Source organism: Choloepus didactylus (genome assembly GCF_015220235.1).
Source record: "Choloepus didactylus isolate mChoDid1 chromosome 25 unlocalized genomic scaffold, mChoDid1.pri SUPER_25_unloc1, whole genome shotgun sequence".
NCBI classification, from domain to species: domain Eukaryota; kingdom Metazoa; phylum Chordata; class Mammalia; order Pilosa; family Megalonychidae; genus Choloepus; species Choloepus didactylus.
Window position 1 is genome coordinate 5,015,779 of NW_023637606.1, and position 12,179 is coordinate 5,027,957.

Here is a 12,179-nt window from a genome sequence, read left to right on the forward strand (position 1 = left end):
GTCTTCACTGCCATTGTTATCAATCCATATGTCCCCATCCCAAGTTTCAGGATCCCATTCTTTTCCAGTCAATGCCTTTACTTTAACAGCAGACACCCTGCAAGGCTGAGATTTTAGTTTACGTTGTAAATCTGCTATTCGCACAATGAAACTCTGGGTCTGGTTTTCAGAGATCTCAAGTCTGTGACCACTGGAAATAAGATTTTCTTCCAAGGAATACATAGAAACCTTTACATCTGACACACGAAGTTTCAGTTTCAAATTTGAAGCCTTCAGCTCATCCCTTTCTCTTACAACTTTATCCGGTGTATCTAAGGGCAACCAGCCAACATCCTTATACCGCTTAACTCCACAGAACTCTGTTAAGGTGTCAAAAACACTGTCACTCAGAACCTTGCCTCATACAAGAATATGATTAGGAGAATCAAATGGTGATATTTTGTATATCTCCATTGCCAATTCATGCCATGGACTGTCAGTGCCATCTTGATTATTGGAAATGAAGTCATTAGTGCCTTTGAATTTAATCAGAGTAGAAAACTAATTGCACAAGCCCATTTTAAAATCGTTTCCCAAGAACCACTCCTGGTACCAAGTTGTATTAGTTAGGGTTCTCCAGGGAAACAACCAACAGGGGATATCTGTAAATATGAGATTTTATAAAAGTTTCTCACACAACTGTGGGGATGCACAAGTCCAAATTCTGTAGGGCAGGATGTGTGAATCCTAATTCCATAGGGAAAGATGCATGCATGAGTCCAAATCTCATAGGGCAGGCAGTGAGGGGGCAATTCTGATGAAGGTCCTCTATGAACTGTCAAGGAAACGCTGGCTGGCTGAAGAAGGAAGGAAAGTTCTTTCTCTTCTCCCTTAAAAGTCTTCATCTGATTGGATTAAATCCAGCTGATTGAATTCTCTCATTGTGGAAGACACACCCTTCATTGATGTAATCAGTCACAGATGCAGTCAATTGACTGATGATTTAATGAAGCGGCTTTTTGGTTTATTAACCAGTCACAAATGTCCTTGCAGTAATGGTTAGGCCAGTGTTTGCTTGACCAGACACCTGGGCATCATCACCTGGCCAAGTTGACACATGAATCTAACCATCACACCCCCTATTTTGTTTTGTTATAGTATCTTTGTTACAACTGATGAAAGAATATTACAATATTACTGTTAACTATACTCCTTAGTTTGTATTAATTGTAGTTTCCTGTATACCACCCGTGCTGGTCTGGGTGTATTGTGTCCCCCAGAAAAAGCCATGTTCTTTGATGTAATCTTGTGTGGGCAGATGTTATCAGTGTTGATTAGATTATAATTCTTTGAGTGTTTCTTTGGAATGCGCCCCACCCAGCTATGGGTGATGACTCTGATTGGATAATTTCCATGGAGGTGTTGCTCCGCCCATTCGGGGGGGGGGGTCTAAGTGGATCAGTGGAGCCATATAAATGAGCTGACATAACAGAAGGAACTCAGTGCAGCTGAGAGTGAGCTCTTGAAGAGGAGCTACAGTCAAGAGGGACACTTTGAAGAAAGCACAGGAGCTGCAGATGAGAGACATTTTGAAGACGGCCATTGAAAGCAGACTCTTGCTCTGGAGAAGCTGAGAGAGGACAAATATCCCAAGTGCAACTAAGAGCGACATTTTTGAGGAACTGCAGCCTAGAGAGGAACGTCCTGGGAGAAAGCCATTCTGAAACCAGAACTTTGGAGCAGATGCCAGCCACATGCCTTCCCAGCTAACAGAGGTTTTCCAGACACCATTGGCCATCCTCCAGTGAAGGTACCCAATTGCTGATGTGTTACTTTGGACATTTTATGGCCTTAAGACTGTAACTTTGTAACCAAATAAACCCCCTTTATAAAAGCCAGTCCATTTCTGGTGTTTTGCATTCCAGCAGCATTAGCAACCTAGAACACCACCCTATTATTAACACCTTGTAATAGTGATGTACATTTGTTCTAGTTCATGTAAGAACTTTCTTATATTTGTACTGTTAATCAGAGTCATCAATCACAACAGTTTTCACTGTTATACAGTCCCATGTTTTATCTTCTAGCTTTCCTTCTAGTGACATACACAAGCCTAGACTTCCCTTTTTAACCATACCCACACTCAGCACTGTTAATTACACTCACAGTGTTATGCTACCATTATCTGTATCCATTTCCAAACATTTACAATCAATCTTATTAAAAATTCTATACACATTAAGCATCATCTCCCCACTTTCTACCCTCTTTCTAACTCCTGGTAACCTATACTCTCAGGGTTTGCTCATTGTAATTAGTTCGTATTAGCGAGATCATACAATATTTGTCCTTTTGTGTCTGGCTTATTTTGCTCAAAATAATGTTTTTGAGGTTCATCCACGTTGCTGCAGGCATTAGGACTTCATTCCTTCCTACAGCTGAATAATATTCCATTGTATGGATGGACCACAGTTTGTTTATGCACTCGTCAGTTGATGGACACTTGGGTTGTTTCTATCTTTTGGCAAATGTGAATAAGGCCACTATGAACATCAGTGTGCAAATGTCTGTTCATGTGCCTGCTTTCAGTTAATACCTAGTATTGGGATTGACAGATCATATGGCAGTTCTATACTTAGCTTCCTGAGGAACCAGCAAACTGCCTTCCAAAGTGGCTGCACCATTCTGCATTCCCACCAGCTATGACTAAGTGTTTCTGTTTCTTCACCTCCTCTCCAGCACTTGTAGTTTTCTGTTTTTGTGATAATGGCCATTTTAGTAGATGTGAAATGATATCTCATTGTGATTTTGATTTGCATTTCCCTAATAGCTAGTGATACTGAGCATCTATCTTTTCATGTGCTTTTTAGCCATTTGTATTTCCTCTTTGGAAAAGTGTCTATTCAAATTTATGCCCATTTTTAAAAAATTGGATTGTTTGTCTTTTTATTGTTGAATAGGCTGCCTTTTCACTTACTTGAAAAGTCCTTTGAAGCACAAAAGTATTCAATTTCGAGGAGATCTCATTTATGTACTTCTTTCATTTCTTGTGCTTTGGGTGCAAGGTTTAGGAAACTATCACCTACCAAAAGATCTTGAAGAATTTCCTTACATTCACTTCCAAGAGTTTTATGATCCTAGCTCTAATGTTTAGGTCTTTGATCCATTTTGAGTTAATTTTTGTATAAGGTGTGAGGTAGGGGTCCTCTTTCATTCTTTTGGATATGGCTATCCAGTTCTCCCAGCCCCAATTGTTGAAGAGGCTGTTCTGTCCCAGTTAGTAGAGTTGGCCACCTTGTCAAAAATCTATTGACCGTAAATGTGAGGGTCTATTTCTGAACTCTCAATTCAATTCCATTGGACAATATATCTATTCTTATGCCAGTACCATGCTGTAGTAGTTTTTTTATTTTATTAGTTCCAGTAGCTTTTTTATAGATTTTTGGGACCTTCTAAATATCGGATCGTGTCATCTGCAAACAGTGAAAGTTTTACTTCTTTTCCAATTTGAATGTCTTTTATTTCTTTTTCTTGCCTAATTGCTTTAGCTAGAACTTCTAGCACAATGTTGAATAACAGTGGTGACAGTGGATATCATTGTCTTGTTCCAAATCATAGAGGGAAAGCTTTCAGTCTTTCACCATTGAGTAGGATGTTAGCTGTGGGTTTTCCATATATGCCCTTTATCATTTGAGGAAGTGCGGGACACTGATTACGTGCTTCGACTTGGCGGGCCTGGGCTGGGGGACCTGATCAGCCCCTGGGGAGGGTGGTGGGCACGGGCGACAGCGCCCTCCACAGCCCCCCAGGCCTGAGAAAGTGAGGCCGGAGGCAGGCCCCATTTCCTCACCCCAAAGTACAATCGTTGGGGAGGGCTTGCCGGAGAAAAACCCCACCCCCGTGCCTTACCCGTACCCTCCACCCTCTTCCTTACCGGAGCAACTCCCGCACCTTTTCAATCAACCTTCACGCCCTCTCAGAACCAATCCAAGCCTTTAACCCCTACAGCTACCCCGCCCTCTAAACCGCCCGATATAAGCTTGTACTCTCCCCTAATAAACTCTCTCTTGGCTTTTTCACCCTAAAAGAAACGTGTCCCGCCTGTTCCTTTCTCGCCGCCCTCCATACTTTGCACGCCTCCGCCGGGAACCGGGCCCAGTCCCCCGCCTCGCCCTCGCCACCGGGAAAGAGCCCCCGCCGCCGGTACCCTCCGAGCAATCCTGAGAGCCTAGGATTTAGCAACCGGCCGCCACTCCCCCCCAATAGACAAGTCAACGATGACCGCAAGGAAGTTTCCTTCTTTTCCTGTCTTTTGAAGTGTTTTTATCAAGAAAGGATTTTGTCAAATTCCTTTTCTGCATTAATTGAGATGATCATGTGGTTTTCTCCCTTTTGAGTTGTTAACATGGTGTATTACATTAATTGACTTTTCTTGGGTTGAACTACCTTTTGCATACCTGGGATAAAACCCACTTGATCATGATATATAATTCTTTTAATGTGCTGTTGGATTTGATTTGCTGGCATTTTGTTGAGGATTTTTGCATCTATAATCATTACAGAAATTGTTCTGTGTAATTTTCCTTTCTTGTAGTATCCTTTTCTGGTTTTAGTATTAGGGTGATGTTGCTTCATAGAATGACTTAGTAGCTTTCCCTCCTCTTCAATTTTTTTTGGAAGAGTTTGAGCAGAATTGGTTTTAATTATTCTTGGAATGATTGGTAGAATTCACCTGTGAAGACTTCTGGTCCTGGGCTTTTCTTTTTTGAGAGTTTTTTGATGACTGACTCAATCTCTTTATTTGTGATTGGTTTATTGAGGTCTTCTATTTCTTCTAGAGCCAATGTTGGCTGTTTATGCTTTTCTAGGAAGTTTTCTATTTCATCTAAGTTGTCTAGTTTGTTGGCTTACTGTTGCTCATAGTATCCTCTTATGATTTTTTTTTTTTATTTCTGTGGGGGCAGTAATAATATCCCTCCTCTCATTTATGATTTTATATATTTGCTTCTTCTCTCTCTTTCTCTCTCTCTCTCTCTTTTTTTTTTTCATTTGTCAGTCTAGCTAAGGGTTTGTCAATTTTATTGATTTTCTCAAAAAACTGACTCCTGGCTTTGTTGATTTTCTATATATTTTTCAATTCTCAATTTCATTTTTCTGCTCTAATCTTTGTAATTCTTTCCTTCTCTTTGCTTTGGGGTTAGCTTGCTGTTCTTTCTCTAGTTCCACCAGGTGTGCAGTTAGGTCTTTGATTTTAGCTCTTTCTTCTATTATCTATTATCCAGACATTTGTCTCCCAATGACTTTTTTATTCAGTTTTATTGAGATGTAGTCACACACCATACAATCATCCACAGTGTACAACCAATTGTTCACAGCACCATCATACAGTTGTGCTCCATCACCACAATCTAAACATTTTCATTACTCAAAACAAAGATAAAAAGAAGAATAAAAATAAAAGTAAAAAAGAACACCCAAAACATCCCATGCCCCCATCCCACCCTATTTTTCATTTAATTTTTGTCCCCATTTTTCTACTCATCTGTCCATACACTGTATAAAACGAGTGTCTCACTGACTTTTAATCTTCATGATACAGGTAGGTCCTATGAGTGTCTCATTTTATAAATGAGGAAACTGAGATCCTGTTGGTCCAAAAACTTGCCCAAGTTCACACAGGGTGGAGGTGGTAGAATTGGGATTTCACAGTGGGCCTTTCTGATCATCAGAACTTTTAACCTCTGCACTATGTTCTGATCCACATGGAAAGCTGAGACTGTTCAGTACATACAAAGACCATTTAAAAGTAATGTTGGAAGTGGTTGATTACTTGATAGATTTCATGACATGCAAATTTATAATAAATCTGTAATAGGGTTCTCCATGAAAACAGAATTGGCAGTGTGTGTGTGTGTGTATGTATGTGTGTGTGTATATATATATGCATGTTTGTGTGTATATATATGTGTTTATGTATGTGTGTGTATACGAGAGAGAGAGAGAGGGCAAGAGAGAGAAATTTATTATAGGGATTGGCTCACATGACTATTGGGGTTGACAAGTATGACTTTTATAGTGCAGATCACAAGTTGGAAACTCAGATAAAGGTGAAGTTGAATTCTCCAGAAAACCACAAGCTGGAAATTCTGATGAAAGTGACCTTGAATTCCCCAGAAGAAGCTAACTGGCTGAAAAAGACACAGAAATTCTTTTTTCTGGTGTCTGAAACCCTCAGTTCTGGCTTTAAGGCTTCCAACTGATTAGATGAGGAGATGTTCCTTATTGCTGAGGGCAAGCTCCTTTGTTGACTGTAGATGCAATCAGCTATAGACTCAATCCACTGATTAATATGTAAATTAATCTCTGGAATACCCTCCCAGCAACAACCAGGCCAGAGCCTGCTTGATCAAACAACCAGACAAGTTGATACCCGAAGTTAACCATCACAATCTCCTTGGCAAAATACAGTAATAGGCAAAGGTAAGATTTAATCTGAGTCCTCAAAAGAATCCTAGAAAGTGGATCCTATTGTCATTCCCATTTTTTTCTTGGAAGAAACTGAAGCACAGAGTGCTTAAGTCTCAAGGGACTTGCCCTAAACCACACAGTTAACAACTGTTAGAGCTGGGACTCAAACCCAGGCAGTCTGGAGCCCAGAGCCCAGTACCCTCTTTTGCCTGATCTGGAACTGAAGGGAATATTTGGCAGTGTCTGGAGACATTTTTTTGTTGTCACAATTTCAAGGGGTGCTTCTCAGGTGGGTGGAGGTCGGGGAGGCTGCTTAACACATGAAAAATCATCTGCAGAAAATCTTCCGGCCCCAAAATGTTGATGTTGCCAAGTCAGAGAAACCCTGGTGTAGAGTATGATGTCATTTTGTATAACACTGAAGGGTCAGAACAAAAGTAGCCAAGGGGTTGGAGGAATGTGTTCCAACAGGTTGGAGTCATTTTAATTTGGGGAAAGGGTGAGATTCTTCTGTCTTTCTCCTGTTCTTTATGCATTTTCTATATTTGTGCAACTTTGTTTCCATTTTTGTAAATTGAAAGAATAGACATTACATTTTTTCACTAAAGTGAAACGTTTAAAAATATTTACGCAAAAGAAACAATCCTTAACCATTCTCTATTTGATCTTTAAGAGATCCTTTGTTACTGTCTGCTGCTTCTTTAGGTATTCCCCCTGAGAGGTCAGTGGCTCTTGTTTGTTTCATTTCCTTGTCACTTCTTGGTTACTTACAACAAAGGCTGGTTTGAGAGTTTCAACATGGCGGTGTGACATTTCTACCTGCCTCTTAGTTTTCTGAAAGGAGCCTAAAACATGTTTAAAAATTAGATTAAAAAATAAAAAGCCATTTGTTTCCTCAGAACATAGTTACACATCCACTGAATGGCTGCTAACCCATGCCTGACACACAGCGGGTTCATTCAGTGTGTGTTTATTGAGCAGCTACTATGTGCCACATGCTATTAAGTACTGGAGATACAATAGGTGAGGGAAATCTCTGCCTTTTCCTTACTGAGCTTGCATATTAATGGGGGAGACAGACTTAAATCAAATAATCACACATATGGAGGAAATGGACCTCAGGAAACAGGGGCACCAAGAAAAAAAACAGTGGGAAATCTCAGGATGACAGCTGGGGAGCCAACCTATGGAAAAATCTGTCTGGGTTGGAGCTGGAGGACAGAGAATTCCTAGAGAAAGGTCTCTTAGATAGAAGATATAGTGTAATTGAGAAGTTGGAAGAATGTACGGATATAATAAAGATGGAGAGTTGCAAGAAAAAAAAAAAGGCAATAGAAACTCCAGGAAAAAAAAATCGAACAAGAAGATCACAGCCCAATTTAGAAGAGGAATCAGTGGCCTTGAAGAAGAAACTAAGAAGATACCACTTTATATACACTAGGATGGCTGCTATTAAAAAATGGAAAATAATGAGCATGGGCAAGGATGTGGAGAAATGTGGAGAAACATTGCTGATGGGAATGCAGAATGGCGCAGCTGCTGTGGAAAACAGATTGGCAGTTTCCTAGAAAGTTAAAAATAGAATTATCACATGACCCAGCAATCCCACTTCTAGGGACATACCCAAAAGATTTCAAATGGAGACTCAAACAGATATTTGTACATCAATGTTCACAACAACCAAAGGCTAGAAGCAATCCAAGTGTCCATCAACCAATGAATGGATAAACAAAATGCGGTATATACACACAGTGTAATATTATTTAGCTGTTAAAAAAAAATGAAGTTCTGATACATAATGCAACATGGATGGACCTAGAAGATAACATGTTGGGTCAAACTAGCCAGATACAAAAGGACACATATTGTCTGATTTCATTTCACTTATATGGAATACCTAGGATAAGCAAATTCATAGAGACAGAAAGGAGATTACAGATTATCAGGAACTGGGGCTGGAAGGATGGGAAATTATTGTTTAATGTTTGGGTTGATGAAAAAGTTTTGGTGCTGGATGGATGTGATGGTAGCACAATATTTGAATGTAATTAGTATCACTTAATTGTACACATAAAAGTGCTTAAAATGGGAAATGTGCTCTATATATGCCGCCACAATAAAGAATTTAAAAAATTAAAAAGAGGAAATAAAGATGTGGTGAAAAATATGTGCAAAAAGCTTTAGTACATTGGGCTGCCCACCTTGATGGTTGCTAATGTGCCCACAGACTTAGGGGACTGGTGGTTTGATGGGTTGAGCCCTCTACCACGGGATTTGCCCTTGGGCAGACTGTTGCTGCAAAGGAGAGGCTAGGCCTCCCTATAACTGTGCCTAAGAGCTTCCTCCCGAATGCCTCTTTGTTGCTCAGATGTGGCCCTCTCTCTCTCTAGCTAAGCCAACTTGGCAGTGAAATCACTGCCCTCCCCTCTACGTGGATCTGACACCCAGGGGAGTGAATCTCCCTGGCAATGTGGAATATGACTCCTGGGGAGGAATCTAGACCCGGCATCATGGGATGGAGAACATCTTCTTGACCAAAAGGGGGATGTGAGAGGAAATGAAATAAGCTTCAGTGGCAGAGAGATTCCAAAAGGAGCTGAGAGGTCACTCTGGTGGGCACTCTTATGCACAATATAGACAACCCTTTTTAGGTTCTAATGAATTGGAATAACTAGCTGTAAATACCTGAAACTATCAAACTACAACCCAGAACCCATGAATCTTGAAGACAATTGTATAAAAATGTAGCTTATGAGGGGTGACAATGGGATTGGGAAAGCCATATGGACCACACTCCCCTTTGTCTAGTTTATGGATGGATGAGTAGAAAAATAGGGGAAGGAAACAAACAAACAAACAAACAAAGGCACCCAGTGTTCTTTTTTACTTTAATTGCTCTTTTTTTTTTCACTTTAATTATTATTCTTGTTATTTTTGTGTGTGTGGTAATGAAGGTGTCAGGGATTGATTTTGGTGATGAATGCACAACTACGTAATGGTACTGTGAACAATCGAATGTATGATTTGTTTTGTATGACTGCATGATATGTGAATATATCTCAATAAAATGAATTAAAAAAAAAGCTTTTGTATAATGCCATCCAAATGTATTTGTACATAGAACCTGAAACACACAGAAGTTTGCCTTCTTAAAACTGTGAATACTTCAGATTCAATTCTGTGAATTCGTCAGCTTGTGACTCATTCAGAAGACTCATGGCTTGTGACTCATTCAGAAGACTCATGGCTGGAAAGCTTCACTCAAAATATCAAAGAAAGTTTGACCAAACTTCTCATATATAGCACAACATCCAGGTGAAGATCAACCTGCAGCTACATAAATTATTTAAATCTACCCCCACACTATATTTTTTATATTTCAAGGTAGGAAAAGCTATCTATCTTTAGTAACCATGATTCTAATAAAAAAACTTTTCAGTTAAAAAAAAGTTCAAGAAGCCAGAAGACATTAGGGATACAGTGAGGTGATTATAGGATTCACTTACCAATCAGAACAAAAAGGCAATCAGAAACTCTGGGAGGGAAAAAAAAAGTTGTGCAATAAAGTCATAGACTGAAAAAACATAAATACACGAAAATGTGTCAGGATTTTGAGCAATCAGTGAAGAATTACACATATTCTCCTTTGAGTGCAAGAGGGGTTAAAACATTGGAAATAAAGAGAAGAAAACGTTTCGGTTCTGCAGTGAATAATATTTTCAAAGTTATAATAACATAAATGCTGTTTATTGACTTTCAACTTCTTTAGGAACAGAAGACTTTATGTTTACGAGGTAGTAGGTAAATGATATCAAAGTACACAAATACATCCACTAGGTATTACATTCAGCAGCTGGTTACAGAGACTTAGTAACAGTTGCTTAAACACATAAAGGTTGTTGCTTAGTAAAAAGAAGTCCTGAGGTACAATCCAGGGCTGGAACAGAAGTCCAGGCTCCTTTCATCATTCTTCTCTGATTTGCAAAAAGAATGCCTTCCAAATGAGATCAGAACTCAGTTAGAGAGATGAATGCAACTGAACTGGTTAGGACGAAGATAAATCAGACTAAAGTGTAAAGGGCAGTATTGATGGTGTTTTAAAACTTCAACTTCTGTGTGAGACCAAAGGAAGAGATGTTTATTTGGTGCAAAATCTATATTTTCTGTAGCACACTATATTATTTAACTTGTACGGTCAGTTTATTCAAACAACATAATTACATGGAACTTGGAATAGAGAGTGAAATACCGTTGGTTTGTACAGGTTAGTACATCCCAGAGTAATTTGGGCAGAGAATAAAAACATATTTGCAAAGTCCCCTTGAGGGACTGGGGGCAAATGTGGAAATATTATACTTCCCCACCTGGGGAATTACTGATGTTCTCACAAACACTGGACACTACCAATCTAAAAGGTTGAGCCCTTGATCTTGGGGCTGGCCCTTATGATGTTTGTTACTGCAAAGGAGAGGCTAAGCCTGCTTATAATTGTGCCTAAGATTCACCCCCCATGTGGGGGTGGGGGGTAGGTTGTTTTGGGTGTTATTTTTTACTTTTATTGTTATTATTATTATTATTATTTTTTTTTTGGAGTAAGGAAAATGTTCAAAAATTGATTGTGGTGATGAATGCTCAACTATATGATGAAACATTGAACAATTGATTGTGCACTGTGGATGATTGTAAAGTATGTAAATATATCTCTATAAAATTGCAAGGGAAAAAAAGAAAATAAAACACAGGACTGTAGAACACAGCAAACCTTGTGGACAGTGATTGTGCTGAGTAGTACAACTATAAGAATATTCTTTCATGAATTAGAACAAATGAATGTAACTATTACAAGGTGTTAATAATAGGGTGGTATACGGGAAAAACACACCTAATGTAAACTATGGACTGCGGTTAACAGTGATATTTTAATATTCTTTCATCAGTTGTAACAAAGATAACTCACCAATCCAAAGTGTTAACAATAGGGGGATAGATGGGGATAGTGTATTTTTTTTATGACTTCTATGTAAAACTACAACTTCTCTAATTCAAAAACATAACAATAGTTTTTAAAAAACATTATGCTGAGTGAAAGAAACCTGACAAAAAGTACTACATATTGTATGTTTCCATCTATATAAAATGCAAATATAAATAAATCTATAGAGACAGCATTAGATCAGTGGTTATGTAAAGCTGGGGAAGGATAGAGGGATTGAAAGGTGACTGTTATGGGGTATGGGTTTTTGTTTTTGGAGTAATGAAAATGTTCTAAAGTTGATTGTGGTGATGAACCCAGAACTCTGCGTTTATACTAAAAGCCATGGATTTTACACTTTGGATGGATTGTATGGTATATGAATATATCTCAGTAAAACTGCTTTAAACAAAACAAAACAAAACAAAACAAAAAGGGCTTGCTGGGGTGGAGATTGGGTGGTGCCACCTTTGGGGTTGAAAGGCATACCAGGAGCCATTGTTTTTTCGTTAAACCTTCCCACACTATTTGTTTATTTAAAAACCCTGGCCATGTATTGCTTAGGTTAAAATTTAAAACCCTCGTGGACGCTGTCAGGCGTTTAAAGGTGAGGCACCCTGCAAGGCGCGAAAGAGCTTTATAGAGTTTGTGGAACTTGGCACTGGGTAGCAGGCAGGCCACGTTGCGCTGGGGAATTACAGCTTGTAATTGTGATCTAACTTGCAAAGTCTGGGGAAAGCCGGAACGCACGGAGCGCCCC